At 40.6% G+C, this 8,282-nt stretch overlaps 1 pseudogene; it reads left to right on the top strand.

The window, feature by feature from the left end:
* The first annotated feature begins 3,997 nt into the window (after positions 1–3,997).
* On the top strand, positions 3,998–8,007 carry LOC149404264 (uncharacterized; annotated as a pseudogene).
* The last annotated feature ends 275 nt before the right edge of the window (positions 8,008–8,282 follow it).

Raw genomic sequence — 8,282 nt, 5'->3', positions numbered from 1 at the left:
CATAAGTTAGAGATTGAGAGACTCTCTCTCTAGACATTGTTGGCCGAACTCCTCTCTCTCTCTCTTTCTAGTTTATTATCGATTTTTCTTGTTTTGGCACCTAGGTCCTCACTCGACCTAGTGTTTAGCTCTGCGACTTCGAGACTCGTTCTTAAGTCGTAGTGTTTAAAAGTGCCCACTCACTGATTCCTTCTTTTCGAGTGATTTAGTGATAGAAACTTTCGTGGTTGCTCGAGGTGCCGAGGAAAGAAAGAGAGACGTGCTGCGAGGGGAGATGAGCGTTGCAAACTTTCCAAAAGCTTCTTCAAAGTTCAAGCTTCAAGAAAGGTTAGTAAACTTCTAGCTCATATTGGTTTTTAATTACATGTACTTGCACTTGTCTAGGTTAGTAAAAACTGTTTTTAGTTGTAAAAGAAATTTTTTAAAATTCTGCCGCTTACCGAAGCGTTAATTATTTTCTTAAACCCTAGATCGATTCCAACAGGGCGTTGGTAGTGCAAAAATTACCGAACTAAGCCTATTCCACTCTTCGAATTCGGCAGCCCCTCTCCCCTGGTCTTGGACATTTTTCTTCTCTCTCAGAGTTGTAAATTTTGTTCATACCACTTTCCAAAGAAAGAAAGAATTATTCCAACACCTTGTTGGAGTAAATAATGAGAAAGGAATTGCCCACACCTTGGTCTCTTTCCTTCTGGAGATTACATATTGGAAGAGTGTGGTATCGATCAACCGACGAGTATCCGAGGAGTCCGAAAGCTCGGAGATCTGAAGATCCAAAGAGCAAAGAGTTGCCGATGAGTCTGAGAGCTTAGAGATCCGAAGATCCAGAGAGCAAGGAACCGCCAAGGAATTCGAGAAGCAAGGATATCTAAAAGCTAGGAGCTTGGAGGATCTGTAGCTGAGCAGAAAGGTATGTATTACTAAATTCTCTTATGGTTTGTGTTGATTGTGTTTGTCTTAAATATTAGATATGTTGTTATTGAATAATTTTGAGTATATCTTGGTAATTATTGTTTACGTTAAAGATTAGCGACTGTTTGTGTATTATTCTATTCCGCACTAGTAAATATATTGTAAGGGTTAAGAGATTGGTTACTCAATAATAAGTATTGAAACGATTATTCATATTCAATACATGGGAACTGTAATAAACCCTAGGGAAGTAATTTACCCATCAAATGACAACGGAGCAATCGTTCGTGTCTGATACTAACAACCCAAAAATTCGTATTAGAGCAATTGTTCGTTTTATACCAATTTGTGACTGTCAAACAATTGGTATCAGAGCGATTGTTTGTGTCTGATACCACCTTATTTTCCATCAATTGGTATCTAAGCAATAGTTCGTGTCTGATACCATATTGTCTACGCTACATATTAGGGGCTTGTTGAACCATATTCACAACCTCATCACCTTACAAAGAGGAACATCCCACTTATTGTCCCAAATTAGCCAACTAAAACTTCATGAATTTCTAATTAGCCAACGTTTTGTAAATTTTAGGCAAATAGCCAATATGTTGTAAGCTTTATGTAAATAGTCAACGTTTGATAGAGTATTTCAGTCACTTGACGCGTATAAATATTTGGTCATAGCTATTTACTAAAAACCAAAAATGTAAATAAGGCTATATATCCAATGGAGTTACCTTAGGAAATGAAGAAAGGAAGAATCTATCCATCCAATCCATGGAAGGAACATCTCCTAGAGGCTCTTCACCACCTAGGACCACTCGCCTATGTACCCTAAGATATCTTTGCCCATCGGGCTCATTTACATTCCCGTTGATCTCCTCATGGCCAAAGAAAGATGTCTCTAGTTCCACATTCATCCTTCCCAAAGAACTTTGGACATTGTTATCCTGTGGTTTCGAACCCCCCAATAACTATAACTCCTTTGGAATTTAGGGGAGGAGATTGTCACCCTTAGACGCATGTCGTGCGTCGGACTCCTCAGCGATATGCGCGTATCAAATATAGTGCAAAAATGCGCATTAGCAAAAAGTTTTATCTAACGGTATCAATATTACATTGGTGAGTTCGCTCTCCCTCTTTTTTTTCATGCGTAAGGATAAACAATGATTAAGTTCCTTTCAGAGTATGCATATCAAAATTTGAGGCCAATACGAATTCCAAATATCCAAATGGCACTCATGAGATCTGAAAAAATGGATCTCATATGGTATCTTTGGCGCAATTTTTGGGAGCATCAAATGATGTAATGTAGACTATAGAAAATCGTGGCGTTGGTAATAAAACTTAATTTTGGTTAGTAAATAATTTTGATTTAAATTTTTATCAAAATTAAACGTTTAAAATTAATTGTAAGGTTGAATTTAATTGAATTTTTTGTTAAAATTAAGCGTACGGTAGTTTTAATTGATTAAAATATAATTAACCTATGTTAATTGAAATTAATAATAATATTTTAGTATAAAAATGATTATTTCTTCTTTTGTTATTAGAATGCATATTCCAAGAGTACAATGACATTGCTAAAGTCTGTCACACTCAGTCAATCATTTACTCATATGTCACACTTGAAACTTTTTTTTTCTTCCTGAAAACAGTATTAGCATTTTATAGATGTTTATTTATTTATTTTTTGAAAATAATGCAGCATTTAATGTTTGCATGAAGGCAGGGAGTTGGAGGACGGGACGATGTATTGACAACTAGTAGGTAGCCTTATCTACTTAACTTTAACTCGGCCTGACATTTCTTATGCAGTTGGGGTAGTGAGTCGGTACATGCAAAGTCCGAAGAAGCCTCACTTGGATGCGGCCCGACGGATCCTAAGATATGTAAAGGGTACAATTGACTACGGTCTTTTGTACAAAAGAGGCGAAGATTGCAAGCTAGTCGGATATTGCGATGCCGACTATGCAGGAGACCACGATACCCGAAGATCAACCACTGGGTATGTGTTCAGACTCGGATCGGGAACAATTTCTTGGTGCAGCAAACGACAACCCACTTTGTCATTGTCCACAACAGAAGCGGAGTACAGAGCTGCGGCAGCAGCAGCTCAAGAGAGTACGTGGCTAATACTCTTAATGGATGATTTGCATCAGAAAGTTGACTATGCAGTCCCACTTCACTGCGATAATCAATCTGCGGTTCGCCTTGCAGAAAATCCGGTGTTTCATGCTAGAACAAAGCATGTGGAGGTGTACTACCATTTCATCAAAGAAAAAGTTATGAAGGAAGAGATCGAGATGCACCAGATCATGATGGATGACCAAGTGGCAGACTTGTTCACAAAAAGGCTGAGTATTGAAAAATGCGAGAACTTTCGAAGCCAGCTCAACATGGTACGGCGAATGAGAACTAGTGTTGAGGGGGAGTGTTAAAGGATCAACAATTGCCCAATAGAATTTCTAAAGCCCAACAATTGTGAAAAGCTCAATTGTCAAGAAGATTAACTTGGAGAATAAGCCCATCATCTAGAAGTTTCTTAGATAAATGTAGAAGTGTTAGAATTGTGTAGAATCTCTAGACATGAAAAGAATTTCCTATAATGTTTTAGATATCTAGACATTTTAGGAATTCTCTAGAAGATGAAAAATGTGTGATATACATTGTTTGGCCTCTACTATAAATACCCCTCTACCTCCACCAAGTCTAGCATCCAAAAATTTCAAAAAGAGTAGTAGTCTCCTAAAGAGTGTCCACAAAAAGTGTCTTGTAGTTTGAGTGTCTAAACACTTAGTCTTGTAAATTCTTCTTGAGTGGTCTTAATATAAGTGTTCGTGCTTCCCACAAAAGAGTTATGTTCAACAATCTGGTATCAGAGCGAGGTTGTGAGTTTGGTTGCCGGATCTCTTGAAAGTCTTTTGTATGCTCTATGGTTGTGGCTTTGACTGATCTTCCACATCAGAAACGATTTCTTGAGATTGTTAGTGTGAGTTTTCTTTGTGTCGTGAGTAGTCCGTGACTTTGCAAGCTTTGGGTGGAAAACTAGCTTGTTTGGTATTTTCGAGGTACTACCAACACGATGGATGATCTCCAAGTTGTTGGAGGAATTAAGAAACTCAACAGCAACAACTACAACACATGGGCAACATGCATGATGTCCTATTTACAAGGACAAGACCTTTAGGAGGTCGTCGGAGGAAGCGAAATCACACCAACGGAGGAAGATGCTAACGGCATCTTGCACAAATAGATAATCAAAGAAGGCAAATAAATGGTTTCCAGAGATGTTGGAGCACATTCGCGATAAGAAGACACCGAAAGAAGCATTGGACACCTTCGTGACGCTTTTCTCAAAGAAGAATGATACGATGCTACAACTCTTGGAGAACGAGCTGCTATCAATCTCACAACACAACATGACGATCGCTTAGTATTTCCACAAGGTCAAGTCGATATGTCGTGAGATTAGCGAACTAGATCCAAAGTCCGTCATCGGAAAAGCTCGTAGGTAGAGGATTATCATCCACAGGTTGATATCGGAGTATCGAAGCTTCGTGATTGTTGTACAAGGATGGCCTGTTCAACCATCACTTGTAGAGTTTGAGAATTTGCTAGCAAGCCAAGAAGCTATGGCTAAGTAAATGGAAGGCATCATGCTGAAGAATGAAGAGGAGGTGCTCTTCACAAGTAAAAGTCGAAGCAATCCTAAGCCGCCCGCTAAAGGAAGAAGTCATCAAGGAACCATGCAACCTTGAAGAACTCAAAAAAATGACAATAAGAGTTCTCAAGGGAAAAGGTTCGAAGGCAATTGTTACAATTACGGAAAGAAGGGCCACATGTCAAAGGATTGTAGGTCAAAGAAAAAGTCCGTCGAAAGCAATGTGGCAACGTCCAAAAAGGAGGCAGAGGATGAATGGGATGCTGAGGTGCTATGTGCCATAGAAGAAAATGAGCTAGAACTCATGGCGATGATGGGAGACCAGATTGACTATGAGAATGAGTGGATAGTTGATTCTGGATGCTCAAGTCACATGACTAACGATCAAAAGAAACTACGAGACAAGAAAGAGTACAAAGGAAGTCGCGTGGTACGGACAGCTAACAACTCACCGTTGCCGATTTCTCAGATCGGCAACACGATAGTTAACCCTGGTAATGAATCTAACATGGTGTTACTACACAATGTCTATCATGTACCGGGTATAAAGAAGAACTTGTTGTCCGTATCACAAATCACATCAACAGGAAACTACGTCTTATTTGTGCTAGAAGATGTGGAAGACTATCAAGACGTCAAGATCTCGGGAAAGCTAGTGATGGGAGGACGGAAGGTGGAGTTTGTCTATATGCTCTCGGCTGAGTCTGCTTATGTAAACAAAACCCAGAAGAATGAGACAGCAGATTTGTGGCACGCAAGGTTAGACCATGTTGGCTATGACAAGTTGAAAGTGATTATAGAGAAATCCATGCTCAAAGGCCTACCTAAACTTGAAGTCAAAAAAGATATTGTTTGCGCTGGATGTCAATACGGCAAAGCTCATCAGCAACCGTACAAGGATTCGAAGTTCAGAGCAAAGAAACCATTGGAGTTAATTTACTCTGATGTGTTTGGTCCAGTCAAGCAAACATCAAACAGCGAGATGCGGTACATGGTGACGTTCATCGACGATTACTCGAGATATGTCTGGGTGTTCTTCATGAAAGAAAAGTCTGGACCGTTCTCAAAGTTTCAAAAATTCAAGACCACGATCGAAGGACAACTGGGAATTAAGATTCATTGTCTACGCTCAGACAACGGAGGAGAATACACATCAGATGAATTCGATCGGTATCTGCATGAGTGCGGGATACATCATCAGTTTACATGTGCCAACATGCCACAAAAAAACGGTGTAGCGGAGAGAAAGAATCGACATCTTGGAGAGATTTGTCGCAGCATGCTACACGCGAAGAATGTCCCAGGAAGATTTTGGGCGGAAGCCATGCGAACTGCTGCCCATGTGATCAACAAACTTCCCCAGCCAAGGTTAAGTTTCATTTCACCTTTTGAGACATTATGGGAAATGAAACCAACGGTTAGCTACTTCCGAGTATTTGGTTGCGTTTGCTACGTATTTGTGCCTAGTCATTTACGTTGCAAATTTGACAAGAAAGCAATCAGATGCATATTTGTTGGATACGACAATCAAAGAAAAGGATGGAAGTGTTGTGATCCAACAAGTGGGAGATGTTACACCTCACGAGATGTAGTGTTTGATGAAGCATCTTCGTGGTGGTCCTCTGAGAAGAAAGTCTTGCCAGACTCGAACAACATTGAAGAAATCCTACAAGAGAAGATTGGGGAGCAAACCACACACATATGGTCAAGTGTTACGCGCCTGGGAACCCAAGCGACACTGATGTTGAAGAGCAAGAAGTGGCTCAACCAAGCGAAGATGGTGAGACAGAAGCGCCGCGTCCCCAACTCAAACAGACGGGAAGAATCCTGAAGCCAAATCCCAAGTACGCCAATACAGTAATTCTAGAAGACGGTGTCAAAGAGCCAGAGACGTATGAAGAAGCTTCATAAAATTCAGCTTGGTAGAAGGCGATGGAAGAAGAAATCACAGCCTTGGATCAAAGCCAGAGTTGGGAGCTAGTGCTAAGGCCAAGAGATATCAAACCCATTTCCTGCAAGTGGGTTTACAAAATTAAGCGTCGCCCTGATGGATCAATTGAGAGATACAAGGTTCGCCTAGTAGCTCGAGGATTCTCTCAACAATATGGACTAGACTTTGATGAAACGTTTAGTCCAGTGGCAAAGATCGCTACTATACGGGTCCTACCACCACTCGCGGTAAGTAAAGATTATAAATTGTGGCAGATAGATGTAAAGAATGCTTTCTTGCACGGAGAGTTGGACCGAGAGATCCACATGAACCAACCAAAGAGATTCGAGGATACAACTAATCCTAATCATGTGTGCAAGCTAAGGAAAGCTCTTAATGGGTTGAAGCAAGCACCAAGAGCCTGGTATGGAAAGATTGCTGACTTTCTCACTCGAAGTAGTTATTCAGTTGCACATGCGGACTCAAGCTTGTTTACCAAAGAGAGAGAAGGAAAATTGGCGATTGTGTTGGTCTATGTGGATGACTTGATCATCACTAGGGGCAACATACGAGAAATCCAACAAACGAGAGAAAATCTATCAGTTCGCTTCCAAATGAAAGAGCTAGGAGAGCTTAAACATTTCTTGGGGCTAGAAGTTGATCACACAAAAGAAGGGTTGTTTCTCTGCCAACATACACAAGAGATATACTTCAAAAGTTGCCAATGTTGGAGTGCAAGCCAGTCTCATCACCGATGAAGCCAAATTCCAAAATTTGTGCACATGAAGGCAGAGAGTTGGACGACGGGACGATGTATCGACAACTAGTAGGTAGCCTTATCTACTTAACTTTAACTCGGCCTGACATTTCTTATGCAGTTGGGGTAGTGAGTCGGTACATGCAAAGTCCAAAGAAGCCTCACTTGTATATGGCCCGACGGATCCTAAGATATGTAAAGGGTACAATTGACTACGGTCTTTTGTACAAAGGAGGCGAAGATTGCAAGCTAGTCGGATATTGCGATGCCGACTATGCAGGAGACCACGATACCCAAAGATCAACCACTGGGTATGTGTTCAGACTCGGATCGGGAACAATTTCTTGGTGCAGCAAACGACAACCCACTTTGTCATTGTCCACAACAGAAGTGGAGTACAGAGCTGCGGCTGCAACAACTCAAGACAGTACGTGGCTAATACTCTTAATGGAGGATTTGCATCAGAAAGATGACTATGTGGTCCCACTTCACTGCGATAATCAATCTGTGGTTCGCCTTGCAGAAAATCCAGTGTTTCATGCTAGAACGAAGCATGTGGAGGTGCACTACCATTTCATGAGAGAAAAAGTTCTGAAGGAAGAGATCGAGATGCACCAGATCAAGACGGATGACCAAGTGGCAAACTTGTTCACAAAAGGGCTGAGTATTGAAAAATGCGAGAACTTTCAAAGCCATCTCAACATGGTACGGCGAATGAGGACTAGTGTTGAGGGGGAGTGTTAAAAGATCAACACTAGCCCAATATAATTTCTAAATGTTGGAATTGATCTAGGGTTAAGAAAAGATTTAACGCTTCAAGCAAGCGGCGGAATTTAAAAATTTTCTTTAAAACAAGTATAACGTTTTTACTAACCTAGACAAATAGCAAGTACATATAAATTAAATCTATTAATGAGTATTATATGTTTACTAACCTTTGAGAAGCTTGAACGTTGAGAAGCCTTAGGATGGTTGAAACGTTCGTCTCCCCTCGCAACACGTCTCTCTTCTTTCCTCGG

The sequence above is a fragment of the Urtica dioica genome, chromosome 2 (genome assembly GCF_054948205.1).
Source record: "Urtica dioica subsp. dioica isolate 48M chromosome 2, U.dioica_male_clone48M_v1_H2, whole genome shotgun sequence".
Classification (NCBI taxonomy): Eukaryota; Viridiplantae; Streptophyta; class Magnoliopsida; order Rosales; family Urticaceae; genus Urtica; species Urtica dioica.
Note: the sequence above shows the minus strand (reverse complement) of the source record. Positions and strands in the feature narration are given on the sequence as shown.